This window comes from Triturus cristatus, chromosome 2_2 (assembly GCF_964204655.1).
Source record: "Triturus cristatus chromosome 2_2, aTriCri1.1, whole genome shotgun sequence".
Lineage (NCBI taxonomy): Eukaryota > Metazoa > Chordata > Amphibia > Caudata > Salamandridae > Triturus > Triturus cristatus.
In genome coordinates this window covers 1,115,955,140-1,115,967,355 of record NC_140582.1, presented here as the reverse complement: position 1 = coordinate 1,115,967,355, position 12,216 = coordinate 1,115,955,140, and positions in this window count along the sequence as shown.

The window sequence follows — 12,216 nt, the reverse complement described above, 5'->3', positions numbered from 1 at the left end:
ACTGCACTCACAGATACAGCGGTTGGAAGTTCTTAGACACATTTAAAAGGGGCTGCAGACCCACTAGAAGCATTTGATTTACTGGCCCGGGGCACACATAGTATACTTTACTAGGGATGTACCAGTAAATCAAATATGCCAATCATGGTAACCTATCCCAATTTACACAGGGAGCACTTGCACTTTAGTACTGATCAGCAGTGATAAAGTGCAAAGGGTACTGAAACCAGCAAAAACAAAGTCCAGTACACAGTCAAAAACACAGGAGGTAGAGGCAAAAAGACAGGGGAAACCACACCAATGATGCCAGGTCTAACAATATGAAATCCAACATGACTAGTGACTGCAGAATTGTTGGCTACATATTGGTATCAAGACATATTCAAAATGTGTTCAGCATCATATGGTTTTTGATAAAACACGGACGGGAATGTATTCAAAATGGTGAAGAGTTCCAAATACCCCAAAACATTCCTCAATGTCCTTGTCATGCGCAGATGGACAATCATTGATAGAGTAAAATGAGAAACTTGATTGTATTTTGGAAGATGGAATGTTTCATCAGATATGTGTATGAGTATCCCCTCAGGAAACCTCTGATTCAGGTCCAACGCATGACTCATTAGGCAAACGTTGAAATGCATAAAAGTGTACTATGCTTTATATTGTGATTCACATTTCAATCTTTGAAGTAAACATCATATAGGACTTATTATATGTAATGATTAGTGTGATGATCTACAGCATTTTGTCGACAGTGAAAGCCTGTGTATTTAGTAAAACTATTTCACAAAGATAAAACAAGGGTCCAATAACTATAGCTATTTAAGAGTCAAATGTGAAGATGCTTTTACTCTGTACTGAAGTGTATTAGATATGTTTCAAGGGCTATGCATATAATTATGTTATAGTAGCCATTTGTCAATCCCAGCAAATATTAGTTTCAGACTGTCTTCAACAGCATAGATATGTAGATAATATGTGATACATTGCTAAGCTACTTCAGTACAGAATTCATGTTTGAATTTTTACACTTAACATATACTTTACTGATTTGCAGTGAGTGTTACCATTGTAAAATAGCCAAAGGTAACCTGTTTTCAGTGTATGCCAATGTTTGTACAGCATTGCAGTATATTTTAACAGACATTGATTCAAATTATACTTATTGAGAATAAGTATGCAGATTTTAGGGCCTAGTGAACACAACAGTGAAATGTATTGTTAGTGTATATCTGTTTTGGTGACATCAGTTCACTATTCTGTAAAACAAAGGCCAACCATTCTGAGGTGTGAATTAGTTCCATAATAATGGATAAGAGACAACATCATCCATAAGATTGGAGCTATCGTGGGTAATGACATAACTGTGACCAAGTGTCTTCTGAAAATGTTGCCTGCATGCTTGTTCTGCTGCCAATGTAGAACCAAAGTTTGAGAGGCTTAAAGCAGGTGAAATCTGAAAACTTGCTAACTGTTTTGTGGTCAAAGTTCATGGTCTGTTCTGTTTACACAGATCAAATAACACAATGGTATATGTAATTTCAACATCACTCGGGGCAGGCGAAGGAGATGTTGCCAAAGTATGCAGGCAAGCATCTGGCACAGTGGTTCTGGTACTGACATCGTGGGACAGCTACCATTGTGGAGACCAGAAAGACTGTTACAGCAGCAGTGCGCTCAAGTCCAGCCATCAAAGAGAGCAGGCAAGCGCTCACTGGGCTATACCACCGCTCCTCTTGGCCAGCCTCTGTAGGAAGCTGGCTCTGTATATACTATACCAAAATGAGGTATAGTGTGCAGAGTCCAGTGGAACCCCAAAGGAAGGCGGAGGTAAAAGTAGATAGCACCTTGCTCTCTATTTGGGGTAGTGTGGGCAAATAGTAAGGCTTTATCAGAGGGTAATGTTAAGCATTTGTTGTACACACTCAGGTAGAAAATGATGTCACACACTCAAAGACTGAACTCAGACCAATTTGTGTGTGTAAAAAAATATTATTTAGTTATATTTATTTTCTAGAACCAAGCAAAACTGGTACAGGTAAGTGTAAACGTTACTTTTCAAGGCAGGTTGAACAATGCAAGCAAGCTGAATGAAAACAACTTTGTTACAGGTTTATAAATCTTTTCAATACAGTTGAAATTACTGTTAGATCACTTTTGATTACTTTATGGATTACTTTTCTACTCAGTGACATATGTCTAGATATCACACTGGGACATTTCCTAGGGAAAAGGTAAGTAAATCAGTTTTTAGTTATTTGCAGTTTTTCAAGTTCTCATACCAAACCCACTTCACACATAAATAAATTGTGAAAAAACAGTAAATATATTCCTATGGAGAAATTGTGGTTATTGGTTAACAGGTAAGTACTTGGTTGTGGGAGTTGATTTCTGGGGTTAGAACCAGGGTTCCCCCAGAGTCAAGGATGCACTCTCAAAGCACCCTCAGCCGCACTAGTGTGGCAGGGTGCAGAGTGCTGAGGCCCAAAGTTATCCACTGGAAAATAGGGGGCCTCTTGTTGGTGGCTGCTCACTAGCAGGCCACAAGGATGTGGGAGCAAAGCTCCTGTAGTTAGGCTCAGGGCAAATAGGCATCCGAGTTAGCATACAAGGTGCGCCAGCAGTGGGCAGTGGCGGCTGGGTGCAGGGTGCTGTTTTGGTGTCGGGTGCCCTGCTGTTTTCAATGGGGATTCTCGTTTTTGTTTCTTAGCTGCAGGCTCAACCCAGGAAGACTTCCGGTAGGAACCAACAGCTGGAAAGGTAAGTTGGAGGGCTCAGGGACGTAGGTGTACTTCGGGTTCTTTTCTTCAGGACACCAGGGTGTCTTTTGAGGTCGGATTTCACCTTACCGGGCCACTCGCGGTTGGGGGGTCTCTGTGCAGAGGCTGCAGGCGATGTCGAGGAGTCCTGGAGGGGTCAACCCCCAGTGGACTCAGACTCTGGAACTCTAGGGGACCTCACTGGGACCGGTCGGCCACTAAAACTCAGGCCGTAGGCGGCAGGTGCAGTGGTGGTTCCAGGAGTCAGGTTTCTTTGTCCTCAGCAGGCTCCAAGTGTTGCTGTGGAGATTCTTTTGAACAGCGCTGCTGTTCCCAGGAGATCCAGTCTTTGTTGAAGGCAGTCAGTCCTCCCAGGGATTTTGGAGGTCACGGGCTGCAGGACAAGGTGACTTTCAGTGCAGGATCTCTAGAAACTGCAGACAGGCTAGTAGGGCTGGGGCCAATTCAGTTCTTCTCTGAAGTCTCCTGTGCTGGGGGTCTTCTTTTGTCCTTTTTCTTCTTAGGTTGTGGGAATCTGTCTTCTTGGCTCAGGGCTGCCCCCTAAATATTGTATTTAGGGGGCATTTTAGGGTCTCGAGGTCAGAGTGGGCTTCACTTCACCTCCCCCAACTGAGGGGTGGGGTTGGCAGATGAGGGCACACGTTCTGGGCTGTACTAATTGTTCCCGCCTGTCTTTCCACCCAAAAGGAGGGTAGACAGGAAGAGGGCCTGCTCCTAATATAAGGAGAGGCTGGGGGTCATATTATGAAGACGGCAAGACCTTTGAAGCTCCCTTGCCACAGATGGCTCTTCATAGCCTGGAGGAGGTGTGCCCACTTCTGCCCAGGAACGGCTTTGTTTCTGGGCTCAGGAAGCAGAGGCTCCCACCCCAGGGGTCCAGAAACATGTCTCATGGTGGCAGGCTGGTGTGTACTAGTCAGGGAACCCAGCTAAGGCTGGTTATTTTTCAGGGGGCATCTCTAAGATACCCTCTGAGTGCATTTTTCTATAAATCCCACACTGGCATCAGTGTGGGTTTAATGTGCTGAGAAGTTTGATACCAAACTTCCCAGTTTTCGGTAAAGCCATTATGGTGCTGTGGAGTTCGCAATGACCAACTCCCAGCACCATATACTCTTAATGACATTACTGCACTTATAATGTCTAAGAATTGGTCACGACACTGTACGGGTACAGGGCTCATGCACTTGTACCTTCACCACAGGTATAGCGCAGCCAGCTAGAGGGGTGGCTGATCTATGCCAGGGCAGTGGGTTGTAGGCATGGCACACAGGGATGTGTAAGAAAAGTAAACAAAAGATGGGCCTGCACACCAAATTAATAGAGATAATCAAACATCAATGCTCAATAGCTAGGTGTGTAACAACTGTGAAGCATGCTGTTATGTGCTGGGGTTTTAGCACTAAACCCTGTGTCAATTGTCACTAGATTAAGAGGAATGGAATGACCCAAACCTGCATGACGCACAACTGTAGACTGAAAAGTCTCAAACACATTCAATATAAACGTTATTAGTTTCAACAACGTTGTTCAACAAACATTCCACTGCGAAGTTGTTGTAATGAAAACATAACAATTTTTATTTCACAAAAATTATATTGTATAATGTGTGACAAAACAAGTATCTCCTTTGAAAGTTTAAGATCCTGCACATCCACAAGGATCTAATGTATAGAGAATAAACAAGGTCTTCGTTTCAACAAAAAGTCCCAATGCATTTCGGGTTGTATAACCCTTCTTCAGGGAAAAACATCAAGAAGACATGGATTTCCAATAAGTCCACCGTATATAGAACTACAACAAAGCAAAATGACATTTTATTCCTGAGGTAGTACATGTTAATTAATATAGGATTTGCACTCTAAAAGTTTACTTTAGTAAAAGAAACCAAGTGTGAGAAAAAGTTAAATGAAGTGCTTGCTCACATTTAACCGAATCACCAACGTGGAGTGTGAAATATCGTCAAGTGAAAAAAATGCAAGACGAAGTGATCATGCGCGAAGAGATTGGCAGCCGTAAGTGTCTTAAGTGCGCTGTGAAGACGGGTGAATGAGGGTTGAATGTGAAAAGATATAGAAAATACGCTGAGTGAAAAAAACGCTGAATAGAAAAAACGAAGAAAGCGTATTCAGTAAGGTAGTACTCACTACGAGAAATGTCACAATTCACGGAATGGCTAAAGGATGACCCAGATATTCAACTGGATTTCACTACTTCCAAGTCTGCAAAAATAAGGTAAGGCGCAAATAATCAGGATCATCACGTGTATCCTACCCCAAGTATGGGGAGGAAACTGACTTCATAGTCCCATGTTTAGTCACCCTTGAGTTTGGCGTTCCCTGTCTTCCGACCTCGATGTGAAAGTGTACATGTTGACGCGTGCGTGAACGTGATGTGTTTAAAAGAGCATTGATCCGAAAAAAGTGTGATTGTAACGAAAAGCTTTATTGAGAAAGTGTATAAGTGCCAGAGCAGGGTATACAAACAAGGTTTAATGTTACCGGGTATCCCATAAAGCCTCCAAGCAAGCTAAGCAGACCACAATATCAAAAAATGGAAGAAAAGCCATCCAGACAACTAAGCCAAGGTATCAAAGACCACAAAGGATCAATAAATGTCCCCAGCTCCCTTAGATCGGGAAACCCTAGAGGTGGGGGAAGAAAATGTCCATGACACCAGGGGGGTTTGGTATTTGGAAGCAGGATTTATTGAACAAATTTCCACGATCCTACAGGAGGAATTGCAACTGATTTGGGCTAGACTGGACGCCATACACTGCGCCTTACCGGACCTTAAAAATGTGAAAGGGAATCCGTAAGTCTTTCCTACCCGCTCAGCCAATAAAACACATGATGTTATAGGCCAGCCAGGATTGCTAGAGCAACCCAGAGGAATAAGCACCCCTGCGATACACTTAATCTAATTTCCATCTGAATGGGATCGGGGCGATCCTAAGGGACACAACTCTGAAGAAGCACCCGTGGGGATGATTGTAAATTGCAGACAGAGTAGCAGAGGGAGGCAGAATAATGAAAGAGAAGAATTACTTGAAGAAAAACAACCAGTAATAGGCATTTCCCCTGCTGCATGCCCATATGTAGTCATCCTTGTAGGGGTTCCGAGGTTAAGAAATGATCACAGGGAATCGCATGAAAACACTGTTCATTAAATCCTTAAATTGGCTGGCCCATCATAGAGGCTACCTGCTGTCATATCTTGATGGAAAGGAGGGTGGGGTGGATTGGACCTGAGGATGCAGACCGCCAAGGGGATTGTATCATAGCTACATTAACTCCCCATACCTGGGTAAAAGTATTTTACTGGGACATGTGAGCACACATTTAGGGCCAAGTAATATTGATTTCTTGCCTCTTGTCTATATTTATAGACCTAATTTTCAAACACAAAGGGCCCCTACTCGAGCCGCCAGTAATGTAGGATGGACGCTGGTAAGGGCTCCCCTAATTGCAGACAGCGTGTCGCCACCCAGGCTAGTTATGTTGCCCTAGCAGACATTGATTGAATTGATAGGTCAGAACCAACACATCTCCAGGTAACCTGCCCGGGCGGGAGAGATTAGAAGAAAGAAGAACAGCAGATATATCAAAAGAAGCCATGGTACCCCAGAAATCCCCTGAGGTTTTGCTGAATGTAATTAGCTGGAATATAGGTGGCTTAATCTCTTTTCTGGCAGATGAGAAGTGGCGAGATATGTGTAAATCCTACGACATTCTATGCATTCAGGAGACCTGGGATGCAGGAGGACAATTATTTTTTGAAGGCTTTGTTGTCTCTCGAGCAAATGCGGAGGCCTCAAACCATGGAAGTGCTAAGGCAGGGGTAGCAACATTTGAGCCAAAGGGTAGGTTTTGAATCATAAATGTTTATATTTCACTCTCTTCAGAGGTTGCTCTGGAAGCTGAACTGAGATAATTTAAAAATAAAGATTTAACAGACTGGTCGATTTTCCCTTTTAATATTTTACTGGGGGGTTTGAATTTATCCCCATGTACAACCTGTACTATCAACAAGAGGGACACAGACTCTGAAGTGGTTTGCATACAGGCTCATTTTAATCATTCAAGACAGGGCGATATGATTAACTTCCTTCTATCAGAATTTAATCTTATTAGCTTATTAGGCATTGATGATTATGGTTCCCATAAGACAGCACCAACCTTTAAGTGTAGGTGTGCGACCTCCACCATTGTTTTTATCTATGTTTCTGCAAATCTGTACTCACTTCTAGTGGGGTTCAGGAACTTTTGTAATATCTTCAGCGACCATAACCCCCTTTTGGCTGAATTTGGCTGGCGTGGTTTAGGGAAGATGCCTTTTAAAATCTTTAGCAATCCCCTTATACTAAAGAAGCAGTGCAGGCAGTCAGGCTGGGGCAAGATAGTCCCTAAGGATTTTTTGAGGAAACTGGTTAAGTTGTGCAATCATGATTTTGTGCCGTGTTTAAGCACTAAGAGCATCATTAGGATGGCGGGCGGACAAAGTCATTAGTGCGGCGGTCCCGTGGGGGTCACTAGGATGCGTGCGCCCGCCACACTGGCGGGCGCATCCTGCATTCTTGACATTGCGACAGGCGGTGCATTCAGCACCGTCCGCTGCAATGCCAATAAGGCATGTCGTGCATTTTCATGCACAACGTGGCAGGAACCACGCGGTGCCTGCCATGTTGTGCATGAAACTGCAGGGGGTACCATAAGTACCCCCCATGTGCACCACCCAACCCACAACTTCCTGGGGGCCCACTACGGGCCCCCAATAGTAAAGTCTGCATGCCTTTCCATGGCGGCAATGGGCAAATCCCCACATGCATTATAATATGGATGGCGGTGTCTAACAGACATCGCCACCATATTAAAACCGACCGGGCGGAAAACCAGCGGATGGTCTTTCCATCTGCCGGGGTCCCCCCCACCATAGTAATATGGTGGGGGGAGAATGGCATGCGGGCGGGGAAGAAATGGCGGGCAGTGGCAATCCGCCCGGCATTCTAATGGGCCTCTAACTCTCTAGACCATGCCATTCTGAACACATACTCCAATATTTACAGAGAAGTACAGAAAGTTCTTCTTGGTCCTAAATTGAAATATAATGAGGAAGGCCGTAAATGGTTTGACAAGCTCTGCACGAAGGCTTATAAGGACTTAAAGCAGGCACTCAAACAAAAACCAATGAATACGCTGGATGTTAAATTGGGCAGAAGGAATTATACTCAAGCACAAAAGGATAGAAAGAGCCAATTTATAAAAATGTCATGGGAGGATTTAAAGGCAGCGTGCACAGAGAGAAATATTCTAGCCTTCTGGAGAGTTGCGAACCATCATCTTTTCAATGAAATAACCCCACCAGAAGTGACGTGAGACAAAAAATACCAGCCAGAAATTGGGCTCCGCACTTCGAAAATATGTATTCCAGTGACTGCGTACCTAGCTCCTATCCAGTGGCAGAGTGGGGCCGCTGATGACATTTGAAATAGAGGATGTAAGAGAAGGCATATTGGGACTAACACTAGGGAAAGCGCCAAGTCCTGATGGGGTGCCTGGAGATGTTTTTAAATCATGTAAGGATCACTGGGTCTGACTAATTGCTCAACACCTGAATGCTTCAGCCTGTGGCCATATTACTAAATTATTGAAACTATCAATTATTGTACCTGTTTTTAAAATGGGCACCTGAGAGGACCCAGCATGCTACCGACCTATATCATTAATATACGCTGAGGTAAAGGTTCTGGGCTGGATTTCCCTAAAACAATCGGCTGACTGTTTATTCTGTTATTCAAAACGGCTTTAAGCCATGCTTGGGGACAATTGAACAGAATTTTAATCTCTATCTGCTGATTAATAAAAATACAACTGTTAAAAAGGGCAGAATACATATGGCCTTCATGGACCTCAGCACAACATTTGACACAGATCTAAACTGCGGCTGTGCTGAGGGACATGGGGATGGATGAGGTCTTTGTAGCCTTTCTGCTCCATCTGCACACGGGTCTAGAGGCTAGGTGTTAGGGTGGGGGGTCTGCAGGGCTGAATTTTGGTGCCCATTGTGTTACATTCTCCACTTCTGTGCATATGCTTTTCCCTTTCTCACCTTTTGCTTTACCTCTATTACATCATCCTGCCACATGCTTCCCTTGGCATGCAACCTGTTTACTTTCATCAGGCATTCTGCATTATGCATGGTTGCTTACTGTTAGATTCTCTACTGTTGCCCAGTTGCATCTGGAGCTTGACTTGGATGGACCTATTTTTCTGTGCTGAAATAAATCTGCTTTTAATTCATTATTGGAGCCTGGACAATTTTAATACTGGCGACGAGCTGAAGAATCACTCCTGTCTTTTCCAGCACGGATACAGAGTGTTTCTTGTACCCACGGATATGCCTAAATATATATATATATATTTTTAACTCTATGATTGTATTTGTTTTTATAACTCCCTGGAATAATTGACTACATTTGCCAAGAACTATCATTTTTATCTCCAATGCATGGATTTATCAATTTGGGATTTCATTTTATCTTATGTGCTCTGATTGCACCTGCCGCTGTTTTAAGCACGACGTGTGGAGGATTGCACCAGCGGCAGATTTCATTCAAGATCGTCAATTTCATTTCAACAGCACAAGTGTGGTTTGGCGTACACAGACTACTAAGTGTTGTGAATTCAACACTTATCAGTGGTCCGTTACGTTCCCCTGAATCCAGCAGACGCCTTACAAAGTGCATTCCCCACGTTCGGAGTTCCATATTCGTCATGTTCTCCTTTCCGTCATACCTAGATACACGCCCGGCACTAGGCTCCACGTAAACGCATAACGTCAAGGAGCATGCAACGTGACCCGCCGCCATTTTGGATATCTCCATGACAACCATAAACTGCTGTAATTAACTACGTGAAGTTGTCACATGCTTCATGCTTCACATATTTCACGGTGTGGAATACAACTAACGTGAGAGTTTCAAAGCTACGCTTTTTTGCCAAATTCAGCATAAACTAAGTCAGGTATTTGGCTCACCTCGTGAATATATTGTTGCCATTTGGGGAAACAAATACATTTACGTTATTTCGTAATTAAAACTAGGTACACGATTAGCATAACAAGTGTTATATGACATCCTTTATATTCCTTTAAGGGGAACACTACCAAGAGCCCAATTTCATTTTTTCTCCAGCTATTGATACAATCATATTATAATTTAAAATGCAATTTGATTCACCAACAAAATTTCTACAAACAAAAGGGGATCCACCAATGCCATGGTCAGGATGGAAAGAGGAATTCATTACGTACATGAAGGCCATTGATGGAGAACGCGTGGGGGCAGAAAGGAAAAAGAATATTTTATTGCACTGTTTAGGTTCTGAAGGACAAGTTATTTTTAGAGCATTACCTCATATTGTCACACAAGGCAGAGGAGAAGGAGATGCTATGAAAGTGTATCTTGAGGCATAAGCCAGAATGGAAAAATTATTTAAGCCCACTATGAATATTGCATTAAACAGGTTTATATTCTGTACTGGGGTGAATGTATGACATCGTTCTGAATTCTGTCCATCAACTGTTGTTTTTGCATTTGTCACCCCGAGTGGGACGGGTATGCCCAGACATGGGTCCCGTGCTCTCCATGCCACTGGAATCAAGCTATCCTGGCTGAAGAGGGGTGATACCCCGAAACTCGTCCTAGGATGCTTGTTTCCAATCGAGCGAGGACCTGGCTTGGCAGTTCGGGCTGGACTGTTCCCATGAGGCACAGGGTCAAGACTGATTTGCATATAGCTGGGTTCAAACTGGAACGGCATAGTGAGCAAAAAAACGATGGATTGAGGCCCAGATCTCTGTACTGGGTTGAATGTATGACATTGTTCTGCATTCTGTCCATCAACTGTTGTTTTTGCATTTGTCACCCCGAGTGGGATGGGTATGCCCAGACATGGGTCCCGTGCTCTCCATGCCACTGGAATTAAGCTTTCCTGGCTGAAGAGGGGTGAAACCCAGAAACCAGTCCTAGGATGCTTGTTTCCAGTCCAGGGAGGACCTGGCTTGGCAGTTCGGGCTGGACTGTTCCCATGAGGCACAGGGTCAAGACTGATTTGCATATGGCTGGTCTCAAACTGGAATGGCATGGTGAGCAAAACTGTTGTTTTTGCATTCTATACTAGAGCACAGAAAGAAGAAGAGTCTTTTGATGATTTCTTAACTGCCCTAAGATCCTTATCTTTACACTGTAACTTTGGTGCAATGACAGATGAGATGATACGTGATCAAATAACTGTACATGTTAAAAGTAAAAAAATACAAGAAAAACTATGGGTCATGGGTGATCCCACTTTGGCAGAAGCTATCACAACAGCTAAGGCTTTGGAATAATCTGAGAAGTGGATGGAGACTGTCAGACAGAACTCTTGTAAAACTGTTACGGAGGAAGAGATATGTATTATTAAACCTAAAAATGAGCTCAAGAATGAACTTCCACAACAACAAGGAAGAAACAATGTTAACAAATTCAATCCTAAGTATCCTCACAAAAGAAATGATACTTTTACTAATCATAATATGTGTTATAGATGTGGTAATAGATCTCATGTTGCTTCCTTTCCAGGTTGTCCAGCCATAAATAGACAATGCAAAAATTGTGGTAGATTAGGAAATTTTAGTGTTGTTTGTAGAGAAATCAAACGTCATCCCAACCAGGCGCGGGGTGCAGTGTCTTGTTTGTTTGGTGGGAACGCAACTACACAATCCAGAGAAGTGTCAGAAATTGACAAGAGTTTTGTGATATCCCTCATTAACGGTGAACCCAATAACCAGATGAGGTCTCCCAAATGTTCATTTCAAATCCTGAGAGTCAAATTAATGCTCATGGTAGATTCTGGTTTACCGTGGACAATCATCACTCATCAATACTATAAAGAAGAATTAAGTCAAGTTATTCAATATGACAACCTACAGGTTTCTGACATAGTTGCAGAGAGTTTTGACGGTATGAAAATTGAAATTGAAGGGTTCTTTCAAGTAGAATTAGATTTCAAAAGTAGGTGTGCGGAAGTGAAATTATACATCACTAAAAAGGAAGTGAACGTTCTAGGCTGGCGAGACCAGTGGAAGCTGGGAATGGTTTTGAATCCACGGTCTAGAGAGCCAATGTCTTTGTGTGATGAGCGTTTGATAAAAAAATTGCAGTTGTTAATGCAGATGTCACATTAGGTTTTAGAGAAACAAAATTAATTGACACATATGACAAGGTTTTCTGTGATGAGTTAGGAAAATTGAGGAATTTCTCTCACAAAATTGTTTTAAAAGAAAACGCTTCACCACTCAAACAGAAATTGAGGAGTTAGGAAAGATTTGAAGGAAATGTTAAAAGAGTTATTGGATGAGGGCATTATTGAAGCCATTGAATCCTCTGAGTGGG